Source organism: Aptenodytes patagonicus, chromosome 11 (genome assembly GCF_965638725.1).
Source record: "Aptenodytes patagonicus chromosome 11, bAptPat1.pri.cur, whole genome shotgun sequence".
Taxonomy (NCBI): domain Eukaryota; kingdom Metazoa; phylum Chordata; class Aves; order Sphenisciformes; family Spheniscidae; genus Aptenodytes; species Aptenodytes patagonicus.
Genome location: NC_134959.1, coordinates 9,295,746 through 9,308,260, shown reverse-complemented (window position 1 = coordinate 9,308,260; position 12,515 = coordinate 9,295,746). Strand labels below are relative to the sequence as shown.

Sequence of the window (12,515 nt, the reverse complement as noted above, 5' to 3'; positions counted from 1 at the left end):
TCTGCCTGAAGCTTGAGCATGTTTGGTTTGGTTAGGTCAGCTGGGTATTCCAGATCATATCCGTAATAAGGATAAACTGGCTAAGATGCTCAGTGTACTAAGTCATTTTACTTAAAAAAAACCCCTTTCTTATCTTAGAATTCCAGCTGAATGCACAAACTTCAGAGAAATTTGGGAAAGCTCTGGAGAAAAAGAAACTCTGTGCACTCACCTGAAATGACAAGTACCATTGCAGCATTACTATGAGTAAGTTCTCACAGTTAGAAGCAATTTTAGTTTTACAAACATGAAACAATTCTATGCAAATACCTCACCCAAGATAGAAAATTATAGCCAAGACACTACTTAACATCATATCTAGTAACTATCTGCCTGAATTGCCATTAATGGGAATGACAATCCAGTATTTATTTATGCATTTTACTATCAAAGTCTTTATTAACTTATTCAAAAGATTAAAAAGCCTGTTCTCTTCACCATTTCCATGATGCTTATTTCCTGTGCAGTAACTCTTAATATAATTTCCCAAACATTTACAACATGAAGACAAACAGAAATTCAGATCAAAATAATTTACATTTGGGAAATGAAGTATTACTGCAACACCACATAGCTTTTATCATTTCTAGATTTATTTAAACTGTTACTGTAACATACATCAGGGATTTGGTTTTGCATCTTTTTGGAGAAATGGGATGTCCATCATTTTAGCTGCTTAAGTGACACTTAGGAGACCCTGAAACTTCAGAAAATGGGAAAACCTGACTATTATAGGTCATTGGAAGCATAGTGCAGAAAAACCTGGTTCCGGCATCAGTCCACATCACAGGGCTGAGCTGGTGCTAAAAAGTGCACGTGGTTGTCAGCTGGGCCTAACAGGGCTAAGAAAGCATCTCCGTACCATGCTTTAAAGGACTTTGGATCACATGAGAGTTTGTTAATTCAGCTAGATCACTTGTTCAGACCAAGCTAGCTGCATGAAATTTGTAGCCATCATGCCCCCTTAGAACTCAGACTGCTGGTAAGCACACTGTGGAGAAATTCAGTGTTCCTGCACTGTTAGCATAGGCATGGCTAGGCATTTTGGCTCCAGTTCAGCACCAGCATTTGAAGTGTATCTGAAAAGGAAATAAGTTAAGGACTGTATGATAGAGTACTACAGTGTGAAGGGCAAGTAAAAGAGGAGAGAGAATGAAGAGGAAAATAGAAATGAAATGGTTAGTGCTACTAGCCTAGAGATGATATGGGAGCTGTTGTAAGATCACAGGGCTCCATCCTCTCAGTATGAATCATTTACTCAGGTCCATACGTTATACCAAATAAAAATTGAGTTGAATTACAGAATACTCATTCCATTTTGAAGGTCTGAATAGTGTTCAAGACGCTCAAACTTTGCTTTTCTGGTTTATGAGATCACCAAATCCCTTTACTAGCATTATAGAATTATAGCTCACAGCTGTCTGCTATTTATTCTGTGTATAATCTCCCTATTTTCAGGAAGTCATAAAGTGTGTATGAAAGGTTCCTTAAGGGACAAAACTCAGTATAAAAAAACCCCTCAAGCCTTGAGTGATTTATTTCACAAAATGATTTCATAAAATAAGAAAACCACTGCTGCTAGTCTTGGTCTTGTTTAAACTGTAACAGAGCCAAAGCATGAATAGTTAATAGCAGTTCTCTAAACATTTGGGCTCCTGGAAATTGCACAAAAGTAAATACCCACACACATATATGGTCATCCCAAAAGGATTCAAAAGTCCTTTAAGAAAATAATGGTCCAAATTTCTCAGTCAGAAATATATCCTTAATGCAAACACATGCTTACAACCTTTTAGGAATCATGATATAAATAAGATCATTATTTCTAATGGGAATCTGTTTAGTCTGTATTAATAAATATGTAACCAATTACTTTTCTTTTTAAAAATATTCTTTACAACTCACTAAATGCAAAGCAGACCATAACTTGTTTGCTCTGTATTTTCCTTGCTTTAGCAATTTCTTCACAGAAGGTAATGGAATAAGTAAATTCAGAATTATTACTCCACACATATCATTATGAATCAGGGCCATCTTAACCACATGTAACCAGCATGCATGCACGTGAAGAGGACTTTCTTCACTTGCACAGAAGTACAATGAGCCTGACATTAGATGTACCACACATGGATAATTTCCCCTCTGAGTAGGCCCGTACCTTAGGAGTACACTGAATCGCAGGGGTTCATGGGAAGAGTAACTGCAACTTTCTTATAAACTTAACCAAACAACAGAGCTTCTAGAAATAACAGCAGGCAAGGACCATCCTGATTCATCTGTAAATCAACTTTCCTCCTTTGTGCTTGAATCCAAAACAACAAACTAGCTTAACTGTTAAGTATATTGAGAAGAAAATTAGAAGAGCAAGACATTTAGTCCTCAAAGGCAAGAGCTAAAACTCTGTAAATTATAAACCTAGAGGGACAGATAGAATCTGATTCTACATGAATAGACCTAGTTTATTTCAAGCAGCCTTGCCTGCTTTAATGGGAATTCTCTTTGTGTAAATAAGATTGCTTGCATTGGGCTGACTTTTCAAGGGAACCTAAATAACGCAGGGATACAAAACCTACTGGGTAAGATTCACATATAAATTAATGTTCCTTTCTACTGCAAGGACAGTCTGTAGTCTTTTAGTGTAAATAAGAATAAAATCCTTAAGCTTTCAGTGAGAGAAAAAGTAACTTAGTTAAGTTCCTTTGAAAATCCAAACCAGAATTCTCAAGAGGAGCACATAGCATAAATAATAACATGTTTCTTTATCAGAGCTCTTTCATCCATCAAACGCTTGGAATCCTATACCATGCAAAAGTACCAAATAAGGGTGCGTGCACTTTAGGATTAGAATAATGCAGGCACATTTTGTATAGACAACCAGAAATCCCATTAATGTCAACTTTTTAACAGTAATGCATATATCTATGTTTCATACTTAGGTAAACGTGCTCAATTCATGTGGTTATTACGGACTTCCACTATGCACCTAAATAATTACACATGTTGAATTGCAGCTTGAGGCTTATACTTGCAGTATACTCGGCAAAGATACATTTATTCTACACTTCTTTTTTAATTCATTTTAAAGTATAGATTGTTAGAGTGGCTGACCTGGTAAGAAACATTTTAGATAGTGAAATATAAAGGTTTTTTAAAGTATTCTTAATTTCTTTTTTTTTTTTTAAACAAAATAGCTCTGAAAATCCATTAACTTCCTTTTTTTTCATACAGTATAATAATTATAGCTATGACTCATACAAATCAACCTTTCAGATATCTTGTCATAAAATAAAGGTCAAGTCACAGAAAATCTTAAAAGAATTTCTTCAAGAATATAAATGGATAACATTGTAACTTTCATTAGTTTTAGCTTTTAAAACACTTAGAACTTATTATTAAAGTTAATTTCTGATGACTGCTTTTGAAACTACAACCTTAAACTAGCAATACCATGTGGCTAATGCTATACACGAAAAATCTTTATGACGCATGCTAAAATGTTGATGGCACTGCTGTAATTTCATCAGTGGTTATCAATCAACAGTGTAAGAAAAGGTCTGCAGTTTTATACACCATCCTTTTATAATGTTGGCACCAACTTCCTATTTAGAATTACTCCGATCTTATTTAAAATGAAAAAGAATACAGAAAGAAGTGTCATACAATCCAACTTTAATAATCTGTTCATCATCAATTAGCACTGAGAATAAATTACTCTCTTAACCAAGAAATTATAGACAATCATACAAAACTGCACAGACTCTGGCACTACAAATCTTTATCATATAATTCTGTAGAAATATTATATTTAATTAGCCTCACTTTAGATGGTTGTTGCCACAGTTCAGATGAAAAAATGCAAAGGGATGTTGATAAGTCCATCTGCTACTACAGCTTTTTAAGTCTGCCAGGTTTTGTTTCATATTTATGTTCTAAAGGTAAAGCCATACAGAACTAAAAAAACCTCTTCAATTGTCAGTTTAACTAAACAGAGGAGAAAATGAGTGGCATAGTATAAGTGGAGCTCTTGGGTGAACTAGTAAATAAAACCAAATAATTTTGTCTAAAAATTAATCAATGCATGAGGTTTGACACAAAGGTCATTTTAGAGGCAATAAATGTGTCACTGCCACCTCTATATTCCCATCAGATTACTGTGACAATAGAATTTTATTACCTGTCTTTTAGGGAGTATAATTTAAATAAGATTGCCTGCAACCACATTAACCCTTACTTATCTTCTGTAATTTCCTCATAGAGTTTTAACACACATATAAACATATATCAAAGTGTCAAGCAAAATTTTGAGTCAGGTACTTGAAAACATAATTCAAGTGAACTGACTGTAGTTTTGAAAGTGTCTCATTAAAAGACATTTAGCAAAAGAAAGGCATGGAGATAGCAACCCAGAGGCAGACGAATGGCGTAATTTCGCCTCCTTCATTGCCAAAGGACTCACTTTTTCAGTTTAGATGAAACTATGCCTTATCAAGGCTAGACTCAATGATCTTAAGGGTCTTTTCCAACCTAAATAATTCTATGATTCTAAGGCTTCACCCTGAAACTGCACAGTAAAATTTGGAGGGTTGAAAGGGATGGGGGTGTGGACGCTGATATCTGGATCAAGAATGATACAAAAGCTTTTAAATGTTCTTGACAAGACAGTTTCCTGCAGCTCACAGATATCACCATCCATAAAGTCCTTGGGAGAGGGTAAGGAGCTCAAAATCATAGAGTCTTTTTCCAGAGGAAGAGGCAAAACCAATGTCGCAGGAGAACCCTGACTAGAGGATTATATTTGTGCTTCTTACACAAAAAGACTGACTACATAACAAAGTTTCATGTTTTGTACCCATTGGATACACAGTGCAGTCAGAATTTGCTCAGTTGTGCAATATATCTGGCTTTATTATAATAACTCCTAAAATTGTTGATGCAGGCCAGTGATGTGTTAAAATAAGCATGTAAAAATAGTGCATGCAACACATTCAGAGCCTGTGAGAATTCACTGAAAACAGATCCTGCCCTGCCCTACGGCAGAAGAGCATAACGACAACCAGTTACCTCACCGAAGCACGCAGCATAGGCTGCATTCTTGTTGCACTCTTCTTCACAAGCATAGCTGATGTTCTGCTACTAAAATAAAATGTCGTCTCAATTACGGTTTTTTTCTTTTCACAAATGCCCTGTTACTTATGCTACTGAATTGTTGTACCTTTTAAAAGGCTGTCAATATGTTGAGCACTGAAGCCCAGGTTATACAGAATAATTTACCACTTGGTATTTCATGCAAAATCCACATTCCTAAGTGCGAAGACCACTTTTATTCAAAGTGGATTTCATCAAAGATCTACCCCATTTTACAAATCAACTGTAAATGTAATCTACCTTTTTTATTTCCTTTTACAAGTTAGTTCAGAGAATCACAGTTTAAAGACTATGTAAATTAAGCATATACGTATTTTCTATTTCAGAATAATTACTAATGAATTATATGACCTGTGCTGTTGTAGCAATATAAAAAGTGAAAGAAATGAAAACATTATTAATGTGATGATTATTATTGCACAAGCATGCTTTAGTAAGACTGATACCAGAGGGCACGTTCATTCTTTTTATGGTGAAAAGTAGTGCAAGCAACATTTATGAGAAGGGATCTAAGTTTTAGTAATTTGCAGCACTGCAACTCTTCCTTTTTTTCATAAATCTTCTCAGTGTAATTCAAGAGGGTTCACAGTGTCCTTTCAGAAACATCATTGCTTCTGGTTTAAATCATTCAGAGGCTAGCAGTCAGAAGAAATACATGGCAACAGAGAAGATTTCTTATCTCATGGGAGTCAGACTCTGAAGCTGGAATCTTCAGCACACATTTCTCTCTGAAATTTCTTGTTCAGCAATTACATAAGCAGTGCCATTGTTGTTGTCTCATTAACAATTTATTCTTGAATTCCCAGAATTAAAATGATTCATTTGTTAAGATGCTGCACAGTCAGAAGGATTAAAGGTTCCTCGGTCAGCAGGAAGTTTAAAAAAGACTGTTCTACTCAGGGATATGAACAATATACTTACTTTCAGCACCTTAGTCTTTCAAAAGTAGGTCTCATTCTTTAGGGTACCTTAAGCATCAAGTTGAAACTTGCTTTCAAACCAGAAGCAGTATATAATCTCTTTTCTCATGAGACACTAGGCATTTGGGGTTGGATTCATTAGCACAGTTGCTAAAAAGATAGCAATGGCATGCAGTGGGATCTTCTTCTGCCTGATCTGATTTCATACATACTTTCACAGAATCATAGAATCATTTAGGTTGGAAAAGACCCTTAAGATCATCAAGTCCAACCATAAACCTAACACTGCCAACTCCACCACTAAACCGTGTCCCTAAGCACCAAGTCTTTTAAATAAGCACTAAGTCTTTTAAATACCTCCAAGGGATGGTGACTCAACCCATTCCCAGGGCAGCCTGTTCCAGTGCTTGATAACCCTTTCAGTGAAGAAATTTTTCCTAATATCCAAACTAAACCTCCCCTGGCGCAAATCTTTGGCTTGAAAGAGCTTGTGACGTCTTCAAACATTTAGCTCAGTCTTTTAAAAGTCAATGCAAATGAATACAATGATATATTTGATAATACCAGACATCTTCAATAAAAACTTGCTCCAACGAGCTTTGAATTAATTTAAATGGGGGCCAGGATTTCACCCCTGACTGCAAGGTGCACTTCAATTCACTCTATTGTACCCCACTCTGATGGCCTGTCATCAGAAATTACAATATTGTCAGCTTCACAGCCAAAAGTATGAATCAATGATGCAATCTTTCCTGTTTTCCTACATTGTTTTTCAGTACTATAGTATTTAACAAACTTTGTTCATTAGTATGAATATTGAACATTTCTAGCCCTTCCATACCAACATTTAAGGGCATATATATGCAGAAAATCTTCAAGGAATTAAGAAATCAAAAACATATGGGTAATAGACCTCCAGAAGAAAGTCTCTCTCTTTGTCCGTTGTTCTCTAGGAAGACAAAATCAGCCAAGGTGATAGATTAAGGTAGCTTATAGAGTAAATAAGGTTGACTTTCTGGTTTTGTGCAGTTCAAACCAATGAAAATATAGGAAGTGTTACAAGTAAGCCATAGGAAATATGTTTATAACTATGTTGAAAAATAATTATTAGAGATAGTCACTGTTAAAAGAAAAGGGGAAAAATATTTCCTTTAAACTAGAAATGGATATAGATATATAGATATAGGTCAATACTTAGGTATTGGGAGAAATCAGTGTGCCAATAGTTGATTTTATAAATAATTCTGAAAACTTATTTTCTAAATTAAGCCATTTATTGCTTAAATTTATTTGTGATTTTTTTTACATATTTTATTGGTATTTTGAACATCTATACATATTACAAAATGTATTTGAAATGCAAGTGTATTGAATCTTGATTTACAAAGTAATAAAACTTTGTAAAATAATAATACTTCCATCTAACAAGATTCTTGAAATATATTTCAGTTTCAGTAAATCTTTCAGTAAATCCAGAAGATCTCTATGATAAGACATATTGATTAGATAGATTTCCTTTTTGGTAATAGACTGCTTGTAAGTCACTGTGGGATATCCAGACCTGTGTGGCAAAGTGTGACAGGAACAATCTTAAAGACATATGAAAAATTTGAAAACTGTGAAAGCATAACTAAAAATGCTCTTGTCTCTCATGAGTCCATGTTTTAAAAAAAGATTCTTGTGTATTTACAGTGTCTACTATTGTGAGAACAGAGGGTTCTCAGATTTCCCTATCTGAATGTTGACTAAAAAATTACAAGTATACATACGCATGAGTAGTACAGAAAAAATAGCCAATGTAAAAAAAAAAACCAACAATTGATGCCAAATTTTTTCTCATGGTTTCACATTTTCTCCCAATGTTTTTGTTTTCTTTCTTTAAAAGGTAACCAGGTTACATTACATGCCAGCTGAAAGAGATGGGATTACTTAGCCTAGAGAAGAGAAAGCTCAGGCTTTCTTATCAACATGTAACAATATCCAATAGGGGGCTGGGATAGAGCCAGACTATTCTTGGTGATGCCCAGTGACAGGACAAGAGGCAGTGGACACAAACTGAAATGCAGGAAATTCCACCTAAACATGAGGAAGAACTTATTTACTGTGAGGATAGTCAAACCCTGGAATAGGTTTCCCAGAGAAGTTGTGGGGTCTCCATCTGTAAAGATATTAAAAATCCACCTGGACACAGCCCTGAACAACATGCTGACCCTGCTTTGAGCACAGGGGGGCTGGACTAGACAATATCCAAAGCTCCCTTCCAACCTGAACTATTCTGTGATTTTTACTTCAACTACATTGTCACCTTCAATGAAACAGAAGTATTATTTACCTACCATACAATATATATGAGAAAAACAGACTCACCCATACCTCTCCAATACACTGACTAGTCCGGGGAAACACGTAACCCAATAGCAGCTCCAGGAAACTACTGTAGACAAAAAACAGTGAAAGGCTGTTTGCATCTAAATAGAGATGAGAATGAATGCTCTACTGAAATGGTTTTCTGAGAAAAGTTCCTTAAAAAAACCACTAACAACCCCAAAACCCCAATATTTTATCAGTATAATCTGAGTATTCTATGTTCTTATATTCACATGCAGTTTAATCAAAATAATAAAGAACAATATAAAGAATTTATAACCACGTTATCACTGATCCCAGACTGCTGTCATCTGTGGATTCTCCAGAAATATCTTTCTCACTATGCAGTACAGATATAGATCATCTTTTGCAAGCTACGATATCAAATGAGAGCAATCAGATAGTTCTACAATTATATGGAAAATTAGTTCCATTCTCTGTGAGATGCTTCCATTCTCTCCAATGATACTCTTTTGCTAGAAAATTTGTGAAATTGTTTTTGTCCCATTTTGTAATTTAATTATAGAGAAGAACTGACATTTCCTATTCTCTCTCTTCAGTTATATTTATAAATGGAAATAAACTCACAAATAGAAAGTTAAACAATTATGTTTAAGGATCTGGAACCTTTTTTCTTCTACAGTGGAGCGTGGTCTTTCATGGGGAAGGCCCATTGTGTGTCTGCAACAGTGTGCTTTTTTCCATAAGCAGTAAGATTCATCAAAAGAAAAGGAAGCAGCTGAACTTTCTAATGTCAAGCAGATAGAGCTGTAGCTGCATGCAGAAATGTGGGCACACATTTGGAGTGTAAATTGATTATATAAAGAGAATGTTCTTCAAACGTTTGGCATTTCTTTTCTTGTTCTGTCCTTTCACTTGTGTGAAATATTGGTGGGACTTTATGTTCCACAAAAATATAAATACATAGCAAGTGTTCTCAGAAAAACAGGACTTAAAATACATGCAATGTAATTATGTCCCCTTCCAACTACCATGTGCAATGTAGTGGAGGTAGGAATCAGTTCTACTAGCTTGCCTATCTTGGATAACTTAGATAACTACATGGATTCTTTATATAAAAAACTGATCCCCATGCTGTGCTGCAGCCTCAGGCTCTCCATAACATGGTCTTTTATTAAAATTGTATGTAATACGGATCTAGAATCATCACTTTTATTTCATTAAATCCTCCATTTTCAGCTTCTCTAGCTATTGGCAAGGGCTTTTTGGTTGCTTTTTTTTTTCTTCTCATTTCCAGATAAGATTATACCTGAAAACAGAATGTGGAAGCCTTTAAACAAGTTTTCATTCTCTAGTGCCTAGAGACATTTTTTTTTTCTTTCTGATGCTATAGGCTCTGTCCTCTGATTTGTTAAAGTCCTACGTACTTGAAAGAAATGGTCAAAGAAAGAGATAGGATAAAAAAATCCCTGCTATTGCATTTATGTCTGTTTATCTACAATGTCTTCACTGCTTCTTTCAATGTCGGTAACAGTAATACTAAAACAAACTAACAAATGAAATATTCATGTAACAGCTGAGATGTTTCCAGTACTGCATTGTACATCCTAATGATTTTAAATATTAGTAGAATTTAACAAAATAATACATAAAATACGTATAGAGCGTTAGACTGCAAAACAGGAATACCAAGCACTGAGGCACACATCTGCTGAAGCAGACAAAACCCAGCAGAATTCCAGGATTTCAGGAGATATGACAGTGCAATCTCAACCATATCTTCTGACACTCAAAGAGCAAAAGGCAGCAATCCAGATGTATTTGTTACAAGGTAGTAAATGTTCTGGTGCGTGGAGTACATCTCATAAACAACAGAAACTCCGAATCCACCAGAATCAATCAACAACCTGTTCTGTTTGGATATAAAACTGAATATGCAAACATCAAGGAATATTTCTCAAAAGAATCAGAATAGTTACAGTAACATACATCTCTTACACAGTATACTTAATCAGCAGTTCTCAAAACACTTCAAAGAATACAAATATTAGAATCACAATTTTATTACTGCAAAGGTCAGTTAGAGAGAAGCAGTGATTTTCATAAGACTGTTGAGCAATCTGGGGCACAAATGGGAACAGAACTCAGATCTTACTCGTCCCGGCACACTGCTTCCCTTCCCATAGGTGAAGCTATTCTTTAAAACCAGCATGTTACAAAGAACACAAAGTGTGTATTTATTGAAATAGAAAAAACAATCTGTCTTTACTCATGTATGATGTATGCCACTGTAATGTTTCAGGCAAAATACTATCAAGGAGCTTAAATACTAAGAAAGTACAAATAAGCTAAGAAAAAATACAGTGGTACTTTAAATGTAAATACTTAGGCAGTTCTATCAAGGTCACGAGTACTATTAGGTCTGTGACTTGAGCAATTTCCTAAACTTACTCTATAACTTTCTTTAAAGCCTTCTTTAGATTATTTGTATATGGATAAATTATTGCAAATGTGTATCAAATATTAAATCCATTAATATAAAGGTTTCACCTCAACTTACATGTCTTTATCACATCTAGATTCATACCATTTCAAGTACACCAATGAATAATGCAAAACAATAGCCAGCATAATCCATAGGGGTGTCCTCATGCAAGGTTTGTTAAATGCTGACTGACCTCAGGCACTCAGAAACTTTCAGTGTCTTTAGATGCTGATATTTCTGTCAGACAATATGTGCAAACCCCTTGCCAGAGTTCTAAGGTGAAACTGCTTAGCACTAGGGATTTGTAAAGGAAGCCTCAAACCACTTGAAACACACCTGATTTCAGATCTCATTTTATAACCCAAATCAGAATTGAAGTTCTTGAACTCTCTACTGAACACCAGCTTCATTTCAAACTTTTTTCCCTACCATGAAGTAGAAGAAAAGTTTCATTTGAAATTAATTCTGCAGTGTCATTAAATCTAGAATGTAAAACTATGCATCGTACAAATCTAGAAGTGTTGTTAAAAGAGAAATACCGAAAGCATTTTAACACTAATATTCAAATCATATTTAGGCTTTATTATTACCTATTCAAAAAAGATTCATCAAAATCATTAAAGATACCAGAGCAATGCATGTTATATTATGTACATATATACGCCTGAAATTATATGCCTACTTATGTCAATGCAAATGCACACATAGATTATAGGTTGTTAGGACTTTCACATCAGAGGTGTTAGGAAAGTTTCAACTCTTTAGTTTATATAAAACAGAATCAGATGGCAGTTGTAAGCATATATAAAACAAGTTATACAAGGTATACAAGGTGTTCTATTCTTATTTTTTCTTTTAGTCTTGTATCTCTATTATTTTTCTAATCATATGTAATACCAATATTATCAGTCATACAGGCATTATATTCTTTAAACCGCTGTAGTTTCACAGAAATTATTTGTAGATTCAGTTCAAAATAGATTAATTTTACATTTTATAAAGTATTTTTAAGTTTAAGAGAGTTGAAGTTTTGTAGCATATCGGAGTAGTATTATTTTACTAGAGAATATAAACAAGATTAGAAAAATACTCACAAACTCATACTGATGGACTCATACCTCAGTCTCAGCTGCCTACACAGGGTTTTAATGGAAGAGTCCATATAGGAAGATTATTTATTATGGATTAATAAATCACTTGGGGTTACACACTGTGGTGTCACTTGTTTTATTTATCAAATTTGATATGACAATTTTTATGTTGAGTGAAGTAGAGCTTTACCAAATAAGAGCTACCCCAAAATCTACCCAATACTGCAAAATCCCTAAAATTAGCTAGATTTGCAAACAATGTTTGGATTAGTTAGATTAATTGAGCTGAAGAGATTTCAGCAAAACTCTGTAAGGCCCCAAAGAATCAAATGAGGAAGAGAAAAACTCAGAGATTTTTCCTAATCTAACAGAGTTCACAATCAAAACTGAGGTTGCAAGTAAGACAGTTCTCAGTTGATCTCATCTGAGATGGTCATCATGACTGAAAACATCTTATTTCTACCTCCTCCTCTTCAAGTAATGCAATATTGATGAACTTGGTACCAA

General features: G+C 34.6%; 1 long non-coding RNA gene across 1 annotated transcript in view; it reads right to left on the bottom strand.

Annotated features, from left to right (window-relative positions):
- The window catches only part of LOC143165400 (uncharacterized), a 195,308-nt gene that overhangs the window by 24,392 nt on the left and 158,401 nt on the right, over positions 1–12,515 (bottom strand). Inside the window, exon 2 of the long non-coding RNA XR_012996249.1 lies at positions 8,472–8,538. This is a non-coding gene — a long non-coding RNA (uncharacterized LOC143165400). The remainder of the gene's footprint in view (positions 1–8,471; positions 8,539–12,515) is intronic.